Raw genomic sequence first — 18,793 nt, 5'->3', positions numbered from 1 at the left:
GCATCGGCAGGAATGCCTTTTACAAGACTGTGGTGATGGAGCCTGTGATTTCTCTGGGATACTGGCACTGCTGCATGCTGGAAACCAAGGAACAGTTCTCCTGCTGTACCAAGATTGAGATGATAAATAAATTGGAGGACAGTCCTCCCAGTTCTTTCATAATTTGGTTATGCTAAATCCAGTTTCCACTATTGTTTTTCTACAAAACATGAGCCGCTTGTATAGACTCAATGCCACATCTACAGCTATACTGCTATACATTAACTTTTAAATAAAAGGAAACTTAAGTTTATAAAGCAGCATGGAAAATACTGGTCATGTGGACTAAACATGAATGAATGCGCTGACCGAGTCTTCAAGGAGAAATAGTGATGGCTGGCTGGTGTGTGCAGTGCCTGCCTTGTAGCAGTCAGAAGTCTGATTCTGCCATTTTTTCCAAAGATGCTGTGGAGGTCTGTCAAGAGGCTGCTGTGACTGGGGAGTTGAGGTGAGCTACTGAAAGCTGCCCATGAAGTTTCTATCTTGAATGTGGGGAAAGCAGGTCATGAGCCAGGGGCCCTGGAGAATTCGGGATTCAGTGATTCAGAAAGAGTAAGAAAATATGGCTGCTGAATCCTGTGGTAAGTGCCTTTTTTTTTTTTAAGTAGGGAAAAGCTCGTCAACAAGAGAGACATTATAGTAGCTAATTTTAATGCGTTAGTAACCTTGTCAGAAATTACTCCATTTTGTTTTACTGTAGAAGAATAAATCTAACCTAGACTTCGCACAGACACTACCTATTGATGGAGGGAAAAAAAAAAAAAAGTTTGATAATGTGTGGCATTAATGCTAAGTCATGGCTTGAAGCAGCGATTGAGCACCTGGTGGGAAAGCAGGGCCAATCCAGGCAGTTCAGGTGCATGCAGTGTACCTGAGTGACCAGAAGAAGTGGAGCCAGGATTCACCCCTTTCCAGACAGAAAAATAAACCATAGGCCAAACTGAACTGTGCTGCAAACATGTAAACTGAATTTTCATAGTTTGGTGCACTAAGGGAACTAATGGTTTAGTGATCAAATCCTTAAATTGGAGAGGATATGCTAGGGAGAGGTGTATTTCAATTATTATTCTTTCTGGTACAGTATGTAGTTGGAAAATCTGTAGTCCATGAATGAAAGCCTGCTTTGGCATCCTCCCTAGTGAAGGGTGGAGGTGGAACAAAAGAAAACTCCCCATTTATGTGTTCAGAGAGTCACTACAAAGGCAGAAAAATATTTTGACTCTGACTGACTAAGGTCTCTGTACTGCTCAAAAGATCTCTAAGGAATTACAAGCTATGCTAGAGAAATCTGGGAATAACCCTGAGAGGGTCTTTGCTCCTTTTTCAGGCTAATAGTTTCCAAATTCTTTCATTAACCTTTTCACCTTTATCTAAAGGTCACCAGAGGTAACATGTTTGTGAGCCATTTTTAATGGCTCCTTTTCCTCTCTTTAGCATGGTATACTGGCTAACATCTTTGTTAGATGGAAACATCTAGCCATTTGCTGGATTCAAACCCCACTTCATATTCTCAATGCTCTGATTTTATTCTTTAATATTTTGAAAGCTATTCTGGATAAGATTCTACACTGTAAAATTAAAAAAAAAAAACACAACTCATTAAGATTAAAAAGAACACAGGCTTCAAGCATACAAATTAATATTTTTTTAATATCAAAATTACATCTGTCAAAGAGCTACAACCTAACGGGTAGATAATGAAATTCATTATCTTTGTCTCCCTATCCCTCTGGGACTCTTTTTTGAGGACCTAAATAATTAAGAAATCTGCTAAATATCTGCTTTGGAAACTTTGTAGTTTAGTTCTGGAAAAACTCATTTATGGATGGCTTTTATGTTATTTGGGTTTGTTTGTTTATTTGTTTTTCATGGTGGTTTTCTATTTTGAAGGTTTTTTTGTGTATGTTTTTGTTAATTTTTTTGTATGTGTTTAAGTGCTGTTTACTTCAGACTTATCATTTCCATTATCAATCTCCATTATCAATGGAGGCTTATCATTTCCTTGTAATTTATAGCAGGTGAATGCTTGCTCCATACAAGCATGTTTAAAAGGATAAACAAGAACATGACTCAATATCAGTTATTCAAGATACCCATTAAGTTCTCAGCCAAGTTCATCTTTTTCTTGCCCTGTTCTTTCATCTTCTCTTTTTCTCAACTATTATGTTGTACTGGGCAAAGGACACTGGAGTTCCTGAGTGTTACTACCCTCTGCTTTTTTCTTTTTTTTTTTTTTTGTTTCCCTCCCTGTCCAGAGCTGCAGCAGTGTCCATCTAATACAGAGGCAACATTGCCTGGTGGTTAGAGCACAGCATGGGCTCATGACTCCTGATATGGTTTAAACAACCGTATCTCATATTCCCACCTTTTTTCAGATTCTCTGGGGATCTTACAGAGTTCAAGTATTTGTGAAAGGATTCACAAAATCGTGAAGGAATAAGATAAATAGTAAGAGTTTGTAAAAGTTAGAAAGATTTTCATAGATTCTTTATACATCTCACTTTATTTGCTGCTTTTTTACCTGCTTTATTAGATGTCAGTGACATGAATATCATCACCAGCTCTTTATCTAAACTACAACAAATTCCTGAGAGCTCCCAGAAAACTGCTTTGATAGAGTATAAAATGCTTAGCAGGGGCTAAATGCAGGAGCTTCACTTAATACACGGATGTTGCAGGTACAGTGGAGTCTTGAGAATGGGGCCTTCTTTAAACAAAGATGAATGGCAAGGTGGTTGGAGAGTGCTGTAGGTATCCTGTGTGAGTCCTCCTTAGGTGATGGTGGCTGTTGGCTTCATCAAAGCCTTGGCAACAATCATGAAATAATAGAATCATTAAGGTTGGAAAAGACCTCTAAGATCAAGAAGACCAACCCCAACACATCACCGCCATGCCTATTAAGCCATGTCACTCAGAGCCAAATCCACTTGTGTCCTGAAGACCTCCAGGGAGGTCCACCACTTCCCTGTGCATCCTGTTCCAATGCCTCATTACTCTTTCAGCTAAGAAATATTTCCTAATATCCAACCTGAACCTTTGCTGGTGCAATTTGAGGGCATTACCTCTTGTCCTAACTCTAGTTATCTGGGAGATCAACCCCTGCATTGCTACAACCTCCTTTCAGGGACCTCCAGCCTTCACCAGCTTCATTGCCCTGCGGTTTTCCAGCCAGTCTACCTAAAACTGTCATGTTGCATGGATTTGTTGTGGCCAAAGTGCAGTAGCCACTACTTGATCTTGTTGAACCTCACACAGTTGGCCTCAGCCTATCCAAATCCCTCTGTAGAGCTTTCCTACTTTCAAGCAGATCGTTGTGATTCCAGACATTGTACCTTGCCTGTTCTACAGCTCAGAGCACAGAGGCTGATGAAGTTGCTTTCCGCAACACTAAGAATAACCTCTTAAAATGTCAAGCTGTCACTTTGTCTGGTTAGCAAGCTTGTTAGAGGACTGTTGCTGTGCACATTGCTCACATATCCTGGCTGGCAGGATATCTGTCATGCCTCTGCTCTCTGGTTGAACTTTAGGAAGATCATTCATCAAAAATTATTTACTAGCTAGACTAGCAGTATATGAGCTAGAAAGGAGCCTGAAGCCAACTTTCAGTTTAAGTCAAGGGTAAAATTGTTATCTTTCTGAAAAAAAACAAAAACATATCCTAACTGCTGGATGTCGCACTATTGATTACTGCTTAACAGTGAAATCCATCTCACTGTTCTGTGACTAACAATGCCACCAGAATTAGGCTGGATAAGATGTCATGAAGTATATTTCATAGTGTCTATCTGTCTGTCTAGCGGAGAGAGCATTTTGAGCATCACCTGTTTGAGTTGCAGCTATGCTTCTTTTATTACTGTTGCTACAAAATGGCAGCTTTGTACTTGGGGAATTTCTAAAGATTCAGGATATTTTCTCCATATACTAAGACAGTAAAGGCAGAATGTTTGGTGTCCTCTGTTAGTTATTATCTGGCAGCATCAAGTGGAAAATCCTAATAACATTAGAGACTGCAAAATTACAATGTTTTAATAGACCTTAACCTTTTGCAGCGTGACACCCTTTTAATGCTTTGATCTGATTTCAAACAGCAAAGGCCAATTTTTCCCTATTATTTTTTGTAAATTACTGCAGCCATGGGGCCTTGTTTATTTATTTTTTATTCCCATTGCAAGCAGGTACTTAGTGTATAGTTCTATTTTAGATACCCAGAAACTGATATGATTTACCTTATGTTCACCACAGCAACTATGGAACTTGACATTAATAAGGTTAAAGAAGGAATTCCATTGCCTGGAGTGTTCATTCAAGAACTGGGAGAACGTTTGTAATAATAATGGAAATTTGTGACTGCTAACCAGCAGCCATAAAACTGAAGAGTAGACATTTAGGGAGAAAAAGAGCAGGCTGGATGGGATGGAAATGAAGAGCAGATCTGAGAAGCTGGGGAGGGAGAAGGGGAGAGGAGATAAAGCCAAACAGAATGGCAGTGAGAGTTGATGTTGTACTCAGCCAGGTAAGAGTCATAATTAGTGTACAGTTTATGTGCTGATATTGAAATGGAATGGGAATAGTAGATGTTCTTTTGTGCATAATACAGTCCTTGGAACTCCCCACATGAACTCGGCTGTTTTGGAAAGACCTTGATCTTGACTGAAGGACCCTGTGTGATGGAGAGGAGACTTTGACATATTCCTTGGTGACCTGTCTTCTCTGCTAAAAATTTCCATCTTGCTTCCCATTTGAATGCAACTGACTTCCAGCATTTGAATTTCTTGCCTTTGCTAAGCTAGTCTTATCCTTTCCTTATAGGGATAATTCTGAAGGACTTTTCAAGTTGTTTCCATTTTTTTGCTGTGATAAACTGGATGGATTTGTTTCCTTCCATACTTTTATTAGATACATCTTCCTGTTATTTTTCTCTTTAATTGTTAAACTCCCTTTTAAATGTGGGTATGGGACTGTCTTGCACTTAACTGTGTAGACAGTGTACTAGCCCATGCATTAAAGCAGAACCAAATTTGCTCTAAGAGCAGACTGCTTTAAAAAAGCAAAGCAGCAATAAATAAGCTGTGATTGTCAGCCTGGAGAAACTGACATTTCACCATAATGTGGTGAAAAAGAGGAATGTTTGAACCTGTTTCTGTGAGTGACAGAATTATGTTGATAGCTTATTGCGAGACTGGGTGCAGTCCTCCTGCGGCTGTGTTACCTGCCAGCTCAGCATGGGCCCTGTGGGAGAGCATCAGCCAGTCGGATCTGTGGAAAATTCAAGGGTCACGTTCAGTCTAGACCAAAAGAAAACTGTTGGGAAACGTAAGTGTCTGCAAACATATGCAAGAACTGTTACGAAGAGGACAGGGACCAATTATTTTGATTAAGCAATGAGGCCAGAACAGAGGAAACTTAGGAAAAACTGCCTAACTCCAAGAAGGGTTAGTCAATGTGCTGAGACTCCAAGGGAGGTAACTAGTCTCATCATCTGAGATATTCAAAGCTAAGCTTGACACTCATCTTCTGGGGATAGTTTGGGGATAGTGAGATCACTTCTGCCCTGAACCAGGATGATGGATTGGGTTAACCCAGCTGAGATTCCTTCCAGCCTAACGATGCAGTGGTCTGCCAGCACACCCGCTTAGATGCTCAGCAACTTTCCAGAAATAAAATCTCTTAATAGTATTTGTGTATGCACATGTGTGTGCAACTGTAAGCACAAGGCAGTAAGTTCTGTAACTGCTTGGGTTCTGTTGCAAGCAGGGTATGAAGGGGCAGCTGGTTGTGGTGACTGACGGTGCTACATAATGAAAACAGGGTAATTCTCCAAGATTGTAGTGTGATTTTTCTGCAGTTCCAGGTTTGTCTGTGCGCTCCCAAATCTTCCTGCCTGTATGTAGCAGGCATCACAGGGGCAAATGTGAAATGAAAGGAATATTAGGAATTGTCTGAGGCGCTCAGCTTACTTCTTACTTACTGTAATATCCCCAGTGTTCTCCTACATTCCAGTGCACTTCTCCTCATGTCGGGAGGTGCTGCGAAGAGTGCGTTTGGATCTAACTAAATCATTAATCTTCTCTGTTACAGGAAAGTGTCTTGGAAATAAAAGCACTGTGAGAGTGGCTGTGAGCATCTGGAAGATATCCTTCCTTCCTTCTGCTTTAGGCTGTCACCCCTAGGGAACTGGTTGTAGAACTCTGACCTAGGACCTCGCTCCCAGAATTTGAGCCGTTCCCCCTTTAATAAAAAGGAATGATTGAGAATCATTTTAAAGAGGAAAGAAGGTAAAAGATAACTTGCTTTTCTGAAAGTCAAAATCAGGTGCAATACTTCATGTTAGGAAAAGGATTGGAGAGTGTTTGTTGGTAGCTGCTGAACACAAGCTGGCAGTATGCCCAGGTGGCCAAGAGGGCCAGTGGCATCCTGGCTTGTATCAGAAGTAGGGCAGCAGCAGGAGCAGGGAGGTGACCATCCCTCTGTATTCAGTTCTGGTGAGGCTGCACCTTGAGTACTTCAGTTCAGTTTTGGGCCCCTCACTACCAGAAAGACTTTGAGGCCCTGGAGCATGTCCAGAGAAGGGCAACTGAGCTGTGAAGGGTCTTGAGCACAAGCTTATTGGGGAACTGAGGGAACTGGGATAGTTCAGTCTGGAGAAGAAGCTCAGGGGAGACTTTCTCTCTCTCTACAACTCCCTGAAAGGGATACCAGGATTGGTCTCTTCTCCCAGATAACTAGAGATAGAACAAGAAGTAATGGTTTTAAATTGTGCCAGGAGAGGTTCAGCTTGGGCATTAGGAAATATTTCTTCTGTGAAAGAGCATTGGAACAGGCTGCCCAGGGAAGTGGTGGAATCACTGTCCCTGGAGGTTTTCAAGATGCATGTGGATGTTGTATTGAGGGATGTGCTTGTTGGGCATGGTGGGGATGGATTGACGACTGGACTAGATGATCTTATTGGTCTTTTTCCAATCTTATGATTCTGTGTTCAGTCGGTATTGATACGTCTGGGAAGATCTTAAGTTTTGTTAATGCTGGGTTACTTCTGTGGTTTTGTTCGATAGCATCAAAAATTCCTGGATTTTTAGAAGTTGGATGTCTAATAGCTTGTTCTTCAATAGGATGCCAATCTAAGTCTTGATGTTACTGCATGTGACTGAGTGGAAGGCAGATAACTGCCTTTCAGCAGGACCATTCTTCATATGTGTGCTTTACCAGCCCTCCAAGTGAAGGAAAGCACAAACACTGCAGAAGGTATTTTCCTGGCGATCCCAGAAGTTAATTGAGTTATGCATCTACTTGCAAACATTATAAGTAAAAGGAGTAGAGATGGGTGACTCTGAGGTACAATTTCTAAAAATGCTGATGGACAGACCTTTAAGTGGAAAATGTTACTTCCACCAGCATTTCTGTTGTTTTCTTGTTCCATTAGGTAGGAAAGTGAAACTAGCTTGCTCTATTTCTTCAGCCACTTCTAGTTCTCTTTTAGGCCACAGCTACAGTTAGAGAATAGGTAGCTTGCTCTAGAGTGCAAAAATTACCTTCTTACAGCCTGTACAAGTTGTTTGTGTACAGAAATCTTTACAGAATCACAGAATCACAGAATTGTAGGGGCTGGAAGGGACCTCTAGAGATCATCGAGACCAACCCCTCTGCCAAAGCAGGTTCCCTACACCAGGTAACTTTAGCCTCCTCAAGCTTGATGTCAGGTGGAGCAACTCAGAACTTGAGTTCAGGAGTGTTCAGCTGGCACTCAAACACAGGCAGCCACTGCAGTTTTCTTTTTTTCTTGTGTACAGGGAAAGCATTATTGGGCCACTGATTAAATATCTATATAATAGAGACTAGAGCTGTGAGAAAACAGTAAATTAGAGAGAGAATTCTGTAATTTGCATGATTCTTGAAAAAATTTAAATATACTATTGCACTTTTTACCTTCCAAATAAGGTAATAAAACTTCATATCAGGATTTTATGTCCTTCTTACCCTGCAAATACATCTATCTGTATATATGTATGTATATCAAGTGAGATCCTGTGGCTGTAATTCACCCTTGAAAGAAAGAACAAATAAGTATTTTCTGGTGAAAATTTTTAGAGTCTTTTGGTCTCACGTTATGTCAAGACAACATAACATAAAACAAGATTTAAATACATTTGACTTAGCATCTTTCCCTTTGATCCCTAAAGGGTATTAATTAAAGCCAGGAACCCTGACAAAGTGTGAGAGAACAGACGTCAAAGTGACGAGGTGCAGGGCACTTGAGTGATCTGTGGAGGAGCAGAATCGAGCAGTGGCATTCTGTTTGTTTACTCTGCTACTCAAGGTTGACCTTACAGATATTTTCAACCCTGTCTATGCTAGCCATTGATGTTTAGTTCATCCAGGCTCTAGTATGAAGTTCATTCCTCTCTGGGTTGCCTTGCAGCCCATATTGCTCTGCAAGATATTTGAGTTTTACCAAGTTGTAAAGCTCTTGAACATAAGTCCAACTGCAGCAGTCCTACAAAACAGCTTCTGACTCCTGAGCTTTTTCTGCTTCTTCACATCCTTAAAGAATGTGAAAATACAGCTAGAAGGAAAGACGGTTCCCTGACATAAGGTTTGGAACGGTACCCCAGTGTATAAACTGAATGATTTCAGTGCAGGTTGAAATATGGTGTAGACTGGACTAGGGGGTACCAAGGCTCACATTGATTAACATAATGAGAAGTTCATTTCTGCATGTCTGTATAAGCAAATCCTATCTTTAAAACATTACAGGAATGTTGATTATTTACTATATATTTTCCTCTGTGTTGATTTTTGTGAAAGTCGTTTTCTTTCAAAGCAGCTTGATCATTTGTGTCTCTGAAAGTCTATACCTGCAGCTAAAATTCTTCTGTATTAGAACCTATTGTGTGCAATACTGAATTTTGCATCTCACATTAAGTATTTATTTCCTAGTTTGCCTTGAGTAGCTATTAGGATTTAGTGCTCTTATATGGGTATTGCAATTTTAGTCAGTGCCAGGAAAAAAGTAATAACTCCTCTTTAGCGGAGCTTAGGTTTTAAAAGTTAATGAGGGACACTTGAAAACTGGCAGTTTTTCAGTCTAAGAAAGAATGAGATGATAAATATGATGTAATGAAAAAGGGAAAAAAATAGAACACCCTTTCTTCCATTTGTCCTGCCCCCAAATGCTCTTTGCTCATATGAATTTGGAGGTGTGATGGTGGAGTAATAATTAGAGGAGGTTACTAATGCTCCCAGGTCTATCTGACAATAAAAAAGGGGATGCAGTGGTAGAAAAGGCAATAAAGAACACATAGGCATCTTCATTTTTCTTTTTCTTCATTTTGTGGATATTTAGAAGGTAGTACTTATGGATGAGAGTGTAACTTAAAATTAAAAACGCTATAGGCTGGAGATCAAACCAGCAGACTTTGATATTATCAGTATTGTTTAGTCATTGCTGGACTGCTTGGAAATCACAGAAGTATCATAAAGGCCAATGGGAAGGGATTAGGAATATTAGTGGGAGGATTTCTCTGGATTATAGAAGTGTTACTGCAGGGCACACATTGCAGCATTTCTATGAAGCTGTCTTAGCTATGTGTATTTCCAAATTCAAATCACAGTAAATACAACCTTGTATGGAAGCTCCAAAACCTAGATTAATAAAGTATTTTAATCTTCTGTGAATCGGTACACACAAACATACATTTACTTCAAGTCAATTTTCGTGTCACGTCATATGGTAACTGGTTTTTCTCCTGCAATTGCAGATTGTTTGCTTATTTCTGGTTCCACAGTCCTGCATGTTGCTTACCCCTTCTTGAGCAAGCCATGCAACTGCACGTAGATTAGAGACAATATTTTGATCCTTAGATGCTGTCATACTTGGGGTTGGTGGACTAGCAGGTATTGAAATGTTTAGGAGTGTTGTGTGTCAGGCTTTCTCAAGGGGGCTGATAGCTCCTGTCCAAACTGAGAGACTGCAAGTTCTGTAGTGCCTGCGTGGTAGCACTGACATGTTGCTAACCAGAGTTTATCAAATTAAAGCAAGCACTGATCATGCTCAGCATTCTAGTGACCAGGGCACAGAAGCTTCACATGGGTGAGAATGTTTATAAATGCTTTGAGACTTTGGGTAAAAATACAGCACAGGAAAAACTTTTGTTACAGGTTTAGAGCCAGCTGCCACACACTTACACACACAAAGGGAGGTAATACTAAACTTCATGGAAGACTCAGCCCCACCTGACTCCTGCAGTCATTGCTTTCCCTGAGGGGTACTCGTATGTGAGCTATAAGAAGTTTTTGTGAGAATATATTTGCTGAAAAATGGTAAAAAGTTTTCATCACAATCTTCTGAAAATTGTAGGAATTTAAAAATTTTGTCTGTTTAGTGGAAAAAAAAAAGGGGGGGGGGCGGGAGGGGAAGCAGCCCATTTTCCCTTAACCTCAGCTGCCAGCCAAAGTGTTTTGGCAGAACTTTTCCTTTAAGAGCAAAACATTTCCAGAACCCAACAGTTTGTTGAAAGCCATGCTTGAAAAATGATTTCTTTTTTCATTGAAAATTAAATTACTCTAGAAGAAATTTTGACAGGGAAGTTTGATTTCTGAGTAAAGAAGTAAACGCTCCATTTTGGTTTTGTTATTTTCAGGCAACAGTTCCAAGCAACTGCTCCATTCCATTTCAATGGATTGCCTTTAGGAATGCTATTAATCAGAATCACTTAGAAGGACATGGATATAAAGTGCAGTATTGGGGCAGCTGCGGTTATTTCACTTGCTGTCTGGATTATACTTTCTAGGTTCAGAGTTCTAGATTTTTGATACACCTGAAAAAGGCTGGGAAATGCTATGAAGTATTGTGTGTGTGTGTGTGTGTGTGTGTGTTTGTGTGGGTATAATCGGTAATGGTGAGTTAAAATTTTAATATTTCTTCTCTCCAATATGATACTTACTAAAGAGTTTATCTTCCTGCGCTATTGTAGAAGCTGTGAGAGTGCAATTAAAGAGTAAGAAGTAATGATTAAAATGGGATCTGCTACCATTACTAACATGATGACTGGAAAAGTACGTGCAAAATCAAAAATGAACAAAAGAACCCCACTTGTCTTGTCTTCAGTTGTAGTCTTGCCTCTACAGAGAGAGCTGAATTAGCTTTTTATTTTATTTATTGCTATTATATCTAGCCTGATCTATTTCTGTTTAGACTTGGGTTCGTCAGAATACATCATCTTTTAACTGCCTACGGCAAATTCATTAACATTTCTATCACAACCAATGAAAACCAAACAGCTCCGTAAAAGAGATGATAGTTCTCTTGAGAGAAGCACCTGCATTTTACAGGCAGAACAATATGTATCTTTTTTTTGTATGCTCTTTTTAATTAAAAATTTAGTAGCACCAAAGGCATTTAGCCACATGCAAAAAATTTGAAGCCATCATTTACTGTTTTTTCATGGTGTCTGTCTGTTACAGAGCCTGTGAATGACTGCGTTTCAGGAGAGCAGCATGTGTAGGACAAATTGGGTTTCTGTAAGGAGCAAGATGGTAAGTGTGGGAAGCCCAAAGTCTTTCAGACTGGACAGCTGTAGCTATATGGTACCTAACAGATCTAATTTCTTATCCAGTAAATAAGGAAAAGAATTCTGTACCTGAAGAATTAATCCTTATGGAAAGTCAGGAAGCGTTGTCCTTAAAGTGGGCCTAGTGTTCAGCTGTAAATCATTACAGCTGCCTTTAAAATGACATAACTTCATTGATTTATAACAGCTGAGAATCTGTTATAACAGGGAAAAGACTTAGTAATTGCCACAGTCCTCTCGTAAAAGCTCAATGAATAACAGATATTTTGATGATGGTAGGACTGAAGCTGGCTCTGCGTTCCCTATAGGCTGCTCCCCAGTCTTCCCTGTCAGCCTGTAGTGCGATACAGGCAGTGTAAATCACAGAATGGCTAGGTTGAAGGGACCTCAAGGATCATGAAGCTCCAACCCGCCTGCCACATGCAGGGCCACCAACCTCCCCATTTAATACTAGACCAGGCTGCCCAGCACCTCATCCAGCCTGGCCTTGAACTCCTCCAGGGATGGGGCATCCACAACCTCTCTAGGCTGCTGTTCCAGCACCTCACCACTCTCACAGTAAAGATGATGCAGTGCTGAGCATCCCCAGGGCATGCCTGCATGCACACTGATCTGGGATTTCCAGCATTCTTTGGGGGCCTGTGGCCAGCAGTTGGCACTGCCCTTGGCTCACTTCCTTTCTGCTTGATGTGTGAGCGGGCATGGGAGCATGGAAGGACAGCTGGTAGCTATCACAGGTGGTTTGGGTGGCTGAATGCACTGCAAGGAGAATGAACTGTGGCTGAGTCCTGCCTGGGTTGGTTTATGAGGAGAAACCTACATAAATCTGGGAAAGCCAAGTGGAATGATATGTCTATGGCTGGAGTAGGGCTTGCAGTCAGACACGAAGTAAGAACGTGAGAGTTAACAATTCTCTTCCTGAGTCTTGTGAACATATACATTCCTCTGTGCTCTGTTTCTTCTGCACAAAAGCTCAGATATTTTCATATCTAGCCAGCAGAGTGCTTTGGGGGGAAAATAATTTATTTTTAAGATGCTTTTTATGATACTAAGTACTAAGCTGCTTCCAGCTAGACTGAGATTTGTGTTGCTTTCTCTCCCTTTTTATTGACCAAGCCAAGGTTGGCATAGAAGAAATCCAAATGTTAGCTATAGAACCTTTTTCCTTGCTCTTTCTTGAGAATGTTCTCCTTGCAGGTGACTTTCCGTGCAGCACTTCAGAGTGAAGGAAGGAACCAATCAAGCCATGTTTCAAAGATATACCACTGTCGCTGTTTTTTAGACCTTCTTAGTAGCTTCTAGCATTTATGTTTTTTCAGCCAGAGGATCAACATACTGGGTTTCACAATCAGTTCCTCAGCAATGACCTTTTCTGTTCAGAGTTGACTTTTTTAGAACGATTTTTTAAGTTGGAGCAGGTTTTTACAGCTTTTATGCAGCTCCTCCTATGTAAATCATGCTAAAATCCACCTGCGCGTCTGCAGTGTGCACACAGTCATTGGACAGAATGCTGCTTTGCAAATTTTCGTAATTCCTAACTGTGATTAGAGAAGGTTACTGTGGGAATTTTCATCTGATTAAAGGTCAGTTGGGAAATGTGAGGTCTGACATTGCTGTTTTGCACAGACAGCTGTAATTGTCTTCATATTTTTTAGCTCCATAGTTATTGAAAACAGATTTAAGGAAAAAAAAGAAAGCAAGACTTTAATAATTTAAAACTCCCTAGAAGAAAATGCGTGCTTTTTTCATAAGCTTTCCAGCCTGAGCTGAGGGCTTTATGTTATTCCTGCCTACAACCTACTTCTGTCAGTCTTACTGCTTTCTACAAACTCAACTCCTGCTCATGACGCACAGCCAGCCAGTGACATGAAAGCACTAGCACTAAGAAACTAGCACTCAAAGTTGTTGCCAAGTGACACCAGAGCAACTGAAGGATATTCTGCATAACAGCTCTTTATTTGTCAGATAAGCCATGTTGCCATTAACACCAAACCTTGCATCAAATTTTACACACTTGGTAGTGTGTAAAATAAGCATAACTAGCCTCAGTACATAGGAAAATTCCCTTAATCTTAATGGATTACTCTCCTTCTAGGAACTATGTGGTTATAAGGAGTGGTGTGTTGCGATGGGAAGCTCTGCTTCATTTACAGCTTTCTGTTAATTGCTTTCTCTGCTGGACTGTGTTTCCATTCCTGCTGTGCGTTTTGTTTCAAAACCAAAATAGTTGTTTCTCAGCTTGGCCCTTCCACTTTGCTCTTGGACCGTAGTTCAAAACACATCAAGCCTCCTTTTCAGATTCCTTATAACTGACAATAGGAAAGTATTGCCCAGTGTAATTTCATGGAAATATGTTCAGGGTATCAAGGCAGGTTAGGTTCATACTGATTGTCTTTATTCTGGTTATTATCTGTGATACTTGTGTGCTTTTGTCCTAGGACAGATCCTATCTTGCCCTGAAACTGGCAGTAGGCCAGGTAAAGCTGGTACAAAATCAGCTTTGGGGGTTCTGATTAATTTTAGGAAAATGAAATCATGTGCCCATATCAGAGCTGGATGAAGTTGGCCTGAGGGACCTGGAACTGCGGGACGCTTGTATGAGGACTGCTCCAAAAGTTATGTTTCCTGCTTTATTCTGTTTGCCCGTAACATCAGAGGTAGATATCAGTGATATGGCAGAAGAGGTTGAACCTTCACACCAATATCCTGTTATGCTTTGTTGCTGTGTGACAGATGGCAGTGGAGGTGCAGTCTGACAAAACGAGTTTGTGAGTTTAAAATATAGCATTTAAATAAAACAGCTATGGATAAATACTACAGTGGTAGCAGTGATTAAGTGTTTTAAAATCACACTGTGTGTTTTCTCAGCCTTTGTCTCTGCAGCATGTAATGTATACATATTTTTTTAATCTTTTTTTTTCTCTCTTTTTTTTTCTTTTTTAAATTGAAGTTTTATCTCTAGGCTAAGTCAATTTGAAACTTGGCTTGAGACATCAGCATTCAGCTAACCTGACAGGAGGGGTCATCTCTGGCACAGCCAGTCAGATTGGACTGGGATCTTTGGGAGGAATCACAGACTGGCCTCCTTCTGGCCCTCCCTTCTCTGCTCCATTGCCCAATTTCAACTTTTAAAGCTTTTATTCCAGATAAAGCCCTGGAGTAAGCATAGAAAGAAAGAATTGTAGCCGACATAGAGTAATTAAAAGGATGTAAATGGCAGGTGGACATTGCTAAATGATCTTTCTTGAAAAGCTTGTTGTAGTGACTACCTCCTCTTTGCACTGTTTTATCCAGTGTGTGGCTGTTATCCTCATTTACATGGGTGCTGCTGCTTCGGGCCATTCCTGCACTCGCTCAAAGCATTCTCAGAACTCCCCTGGGAGGTGCACGCAGCTTCAAAGAGTGTTTGGAAGGTACAGAGTGGTTGCTGGCTCATTTCTGGACTCTGTGTAAGTTTGCAAGGAAGTGCGTCTTTCAGACTCTTCTGGAGAATTGTAAACATATTTTTCTACTAAAAGTATTTTTGCATTTCTCCTATACCAAATTTATTTTTGCTGTTTAAAGCTGGTTCTGAGTTTAATTCAAGCAGAATGCTTTCATCTAAAAATAGTTTGCCTGCATTTTTTCTCCATTAGAACAAAAGAGGCTGTGGTGCTGTTCTCCCACCTCATCATACTGTTCTTCCTCAGTGGGCAGCAGCAATGCCAAGCTGTAAAGATCCATTCCAGTGCTTGTATCTGGCCCCTTGGACAAGTCACATGTAGTTCTGCTGGCAGTGTGAAAACAGACTCAGGGTCTGTGATTAAACCTATTGACGAGTTTCTGAGCTGTCTAGTGATGGTGTTTTCTGTCACTTCATTGTGCTTGTTCAAACTACTGTAAAAAGCCACTGCTGCTGCAGTACAGTATCATGGAAGTGTCTGGTGGTGCAAAGTAGGATGATCAGTGAAAGACTGGGAGGCAAATACCCTAAGGAAGGAAGACAATCACTAGAAACCAGAGATATCGATGTTTGCACCAATCTTTTCCAGGAGCATTGTGACAAGTTGCCTGGAGATTAGGAAACCAGGAAGTCTTTACAACAGATGGAAGGAGTCTGGAATGCAGTTGGTCAGGAATGTAGAGTAGAAAGCAATCAATACAGGAGCCAGGTTCTGAAGAGAAGGGTCTATAGAGCCCAGCTACATTAATATGGTAGACTGGAGAGTGGTTAGCAGCAGGTAGGTTCACTTTATAGCAGCGTAAATGAGAAGTCTGCCAGTCAGTCTCTAGGTGTTATTTGGTCTGGTCTCGGTTTATTGGGTTCCTGACTGCCTGGAAAGTTGGTTGTTGAAAGACTTTCATCTGCAGAGCTGAGAGCCCAGTGGAGCCTGACAGAAGTTACATTCCTGGGAACTGCACTCAGGGCAGAAGTGCTGGTAACCTATATTCATTTATTGTTGACTCCCAAGTCTATCTGAGGATCATTCACTGTCAGTCTCAAACGGTTATTAATATGGTGACAGTGTAGATAGTGCTCAGAAATTCCTGTTTTTCTGTGAAGTCATGCTCAGAGAAGTTGCATGCTTTTGAAGAATGTTTGCCATACAGAACAACTCAGTCCATGGCTGTTGATATCTGGGGAGCTGGGGCTTTGAGGCTTTGTGGGGAGAGTGTTTCTTTTGTTCTATTTTCAAATTATTCTCTAGTTACTATACCTGACATCTTGAGAAAATACTCAATTCACTGAGTGTACTGAGTTCTGTGCTGCTATACTGGGCATGGCTGCCAAGGTTGTAATACTTCATAATTTTTCAGTATACATGAATTCACAGTCATCTCTAAGTGATATCAGTAACTTACTCAATGATTTCAGACCTTGAAACTTGAAAGCTGAGGTAGCATGAAGGATAATTCCAAGAAAAAAGGGCCTAAGTTACTTCAGATCTTGCCAGACCATTTGGTGTTCCATTGATCAAGAGGCAGTATCAAGATTTCTAGTAAACTTGAGTTTAAATTGGCATTTAAATAACTGTGGAGGCAAATTATGATATCAGAAGCTGGCAAAGGAATATCTCAGATGACAGGAGATGGTGCAGGAGAAACTTTTGTTAGTTGTTTCCATGTCAGATCTGTGGTTGTGCTTCACGTGGCTCCAGTCCGTAGAATTAAGCAATCATAGCTGTGGTCTTGCTGAACATGTTACTGCAGTTGGTTGGCTTTGTTATGACTTACTCTTTTTTGTCACAGCATTGCAAAGCGCCTCACCCTAATTTAAACCATATGGACTGAGATCATGTCATACTTGGAAAGAAACCAATCAAGCAAGACATAAGAGTGTGGGCAGGCTTCACTTGTTTTAACAAACTTAAAGAAAACATTTTAGAGGGGATATTCCAGAAAAACATGCTTACCAGAAGGCCTCGGAACTGCTGCTTCAGCTCATGGATTATGCCGCTTCTCAAGCGTTGTTGCAGATCCCTCACCTTATGATCATCTTAGACAGTGTTTAGAATTACAATGCCCTTCATATTTCTTTTGTTTAACATTCTTGTTTTCTGATCAAAAATATATATAGGAATAAGCATGAGTACTGCAATCTTCACACATTGTTTACAAATGATTATGCGAGATAAAGATGTGCTGTTAATTGTACTGATGTATATGGTCTTGTGCCCATCTGGCTAAATAAAAATGAAGAAGAACCCTCGGTGTTTTTCCGCTTAAATCACTGGAATGATCAAAAGCAAAAAGAAAGAAATTATTGCTGAGAGTTCTTAAATTCCTGGTAAGCCCACCAGCAAAAGTAGTGAAAGGGAAAATGCTGTACTTACCATGTTTGGAATCATTATTTATAGAGAACTTCCTGATGTGTGCATCATGGATTTGCCTTTGAGGCCATCCCACTACCCAACCTTTCAAAAAGATGCTTTGTCTTTTCTGAGCTTTTTGTCTGTATTTATTCTCATATCAATTTCTTTCTTACTAATGAATAAAACTATTTTTAAGGTGCTGTAAATTTATTTATCTGTAACTCAGCAAAGTGCAGTCCAGCAGTTATATGTAAATATGCAGATATATTTGTAGGACGTGTTCCTTCCCATTTGACTAGCAAAGGGATGGCAAAGAAATTCATCAGTAGAAATAGATTTTATTACTTGTAGAATTCTAACTTTTGCAATTTTAACAAAATCAATTAGCATAATAATGGCATTGTATAAAATCATAATCCAGTAAAATGCATAGGTGTTCTCATCATGAATTTAGTTATTCTTTCACTAAGATCCCATCATAAGATCCCATAGGCAAATTACCAGGTGGTTATTATACTTTAAGGATATTTTTTTCACATCCAAATTATCAACTTTCAATTATATTTTTGCAGTTCTTTAATGCTGGTGATTTTCACCTCTTACAAGTCCTTCTTTTTTTTTTTTCCCCCCTTTTCAGTTGCTGATCAATGTCTTATAATATGCTGGGTGGTCTGTAGTTACTTTTTTACTATTTTGAGCTGAATCTTTTCATCTCTTGCCATCATTTGAGTTCTTTTGTGTGCTTTTATGTCAACTAACTACACTGTAACTCTTATGTCTTACTTCCTTTAAGTTATTTCCTGCAAATAAGTGGCCATGCCTTGATTTACATTTATAACTTCTTGATCCTAGCTATAGGAAATGTATCACTTAACCAGCAGCTTATAAGTCCTAGTCTACTGTATCTGCATGTAGATTTTGAACTGATTAGAAACCATGTTTGGATGGAACTCTTTCTCTTTTGTTATTGGTTGGTTTATTTTTGATCCAAATTTCTGCTCCATGGCTGCTCAGTGTTGCTTTACCTTAAATATGGGCTCACGTTAAAACCCTTTACCATAACTTCATAATTAGAAACCTTGCAAATGGGTGTTGAAAGTAATCTGCTGCAGCCTGCACATGTGCCTTATAAGAATTTGAAATATGTTTTTTCATAAAATCAAACAAGACTGGACATAGTCCATTTTTTATTGAAAGACTTGAGTTTTTCCAGCTCCAACAGTTCAAAATAATCAATATTAACTTCAGAAAGGGTGATCCCACCCTAGACGATGATACAGTAGTTTAAGCAAGTCTTTTGGTGTGAGTGATGTCTGTTTTGACTTGTTTAGATGGTGCAAACCAAGAAGAATTCCATTGATTTTGCTGGATTTCCTTCAGTGCAAGTAAGATGAG

The 18,793-nt window shown here is 40.0% G+C and overlaps 1 long non-coding RNA gene across 1 annotated transcript; it reads left to right on the top strand.

Moving 5' to 3' along the window:
• Nucleotides 1-437: 437 nt before the first annotated feature.
• LOC109369082 lies at nucleotides 438-17,791 on the top strand. The gene is made up of 4 exons (XR_004160666.1): nucleotides 438-620; nucleotides 11,500-11,571; nucleotides 14,901-15,055; nucleotides 16,836-17,791. It is a non-coding gene; the product is annotated as an uncharacterized LOC109369082 (long non-coding RNA).
• Nucleotides 17,792-18,793: the final 1,002 nt, after the last annotated feature.

The sequence above is a fragment of the Meleagris gallopavo genome, chromosome 9, assembly GCF_000146605.3.
Source record: "Meleagris gallopavo isolate NT-WF06-2002-E0010 breed Aviagen turkey brand Nicholas breeding stock chromosome 9, Turkey_5.1, whole genome shotgun sequence".
Lineage (NCBI taxonomy): Eukaryota > Metazoa > Chordata > Aves > Galliformes > Phasianidae > Meleagris > Meleagris gallopavo.
This window is presented reverse-complemented; position numbering and strand designations above follow the sequence as displayed.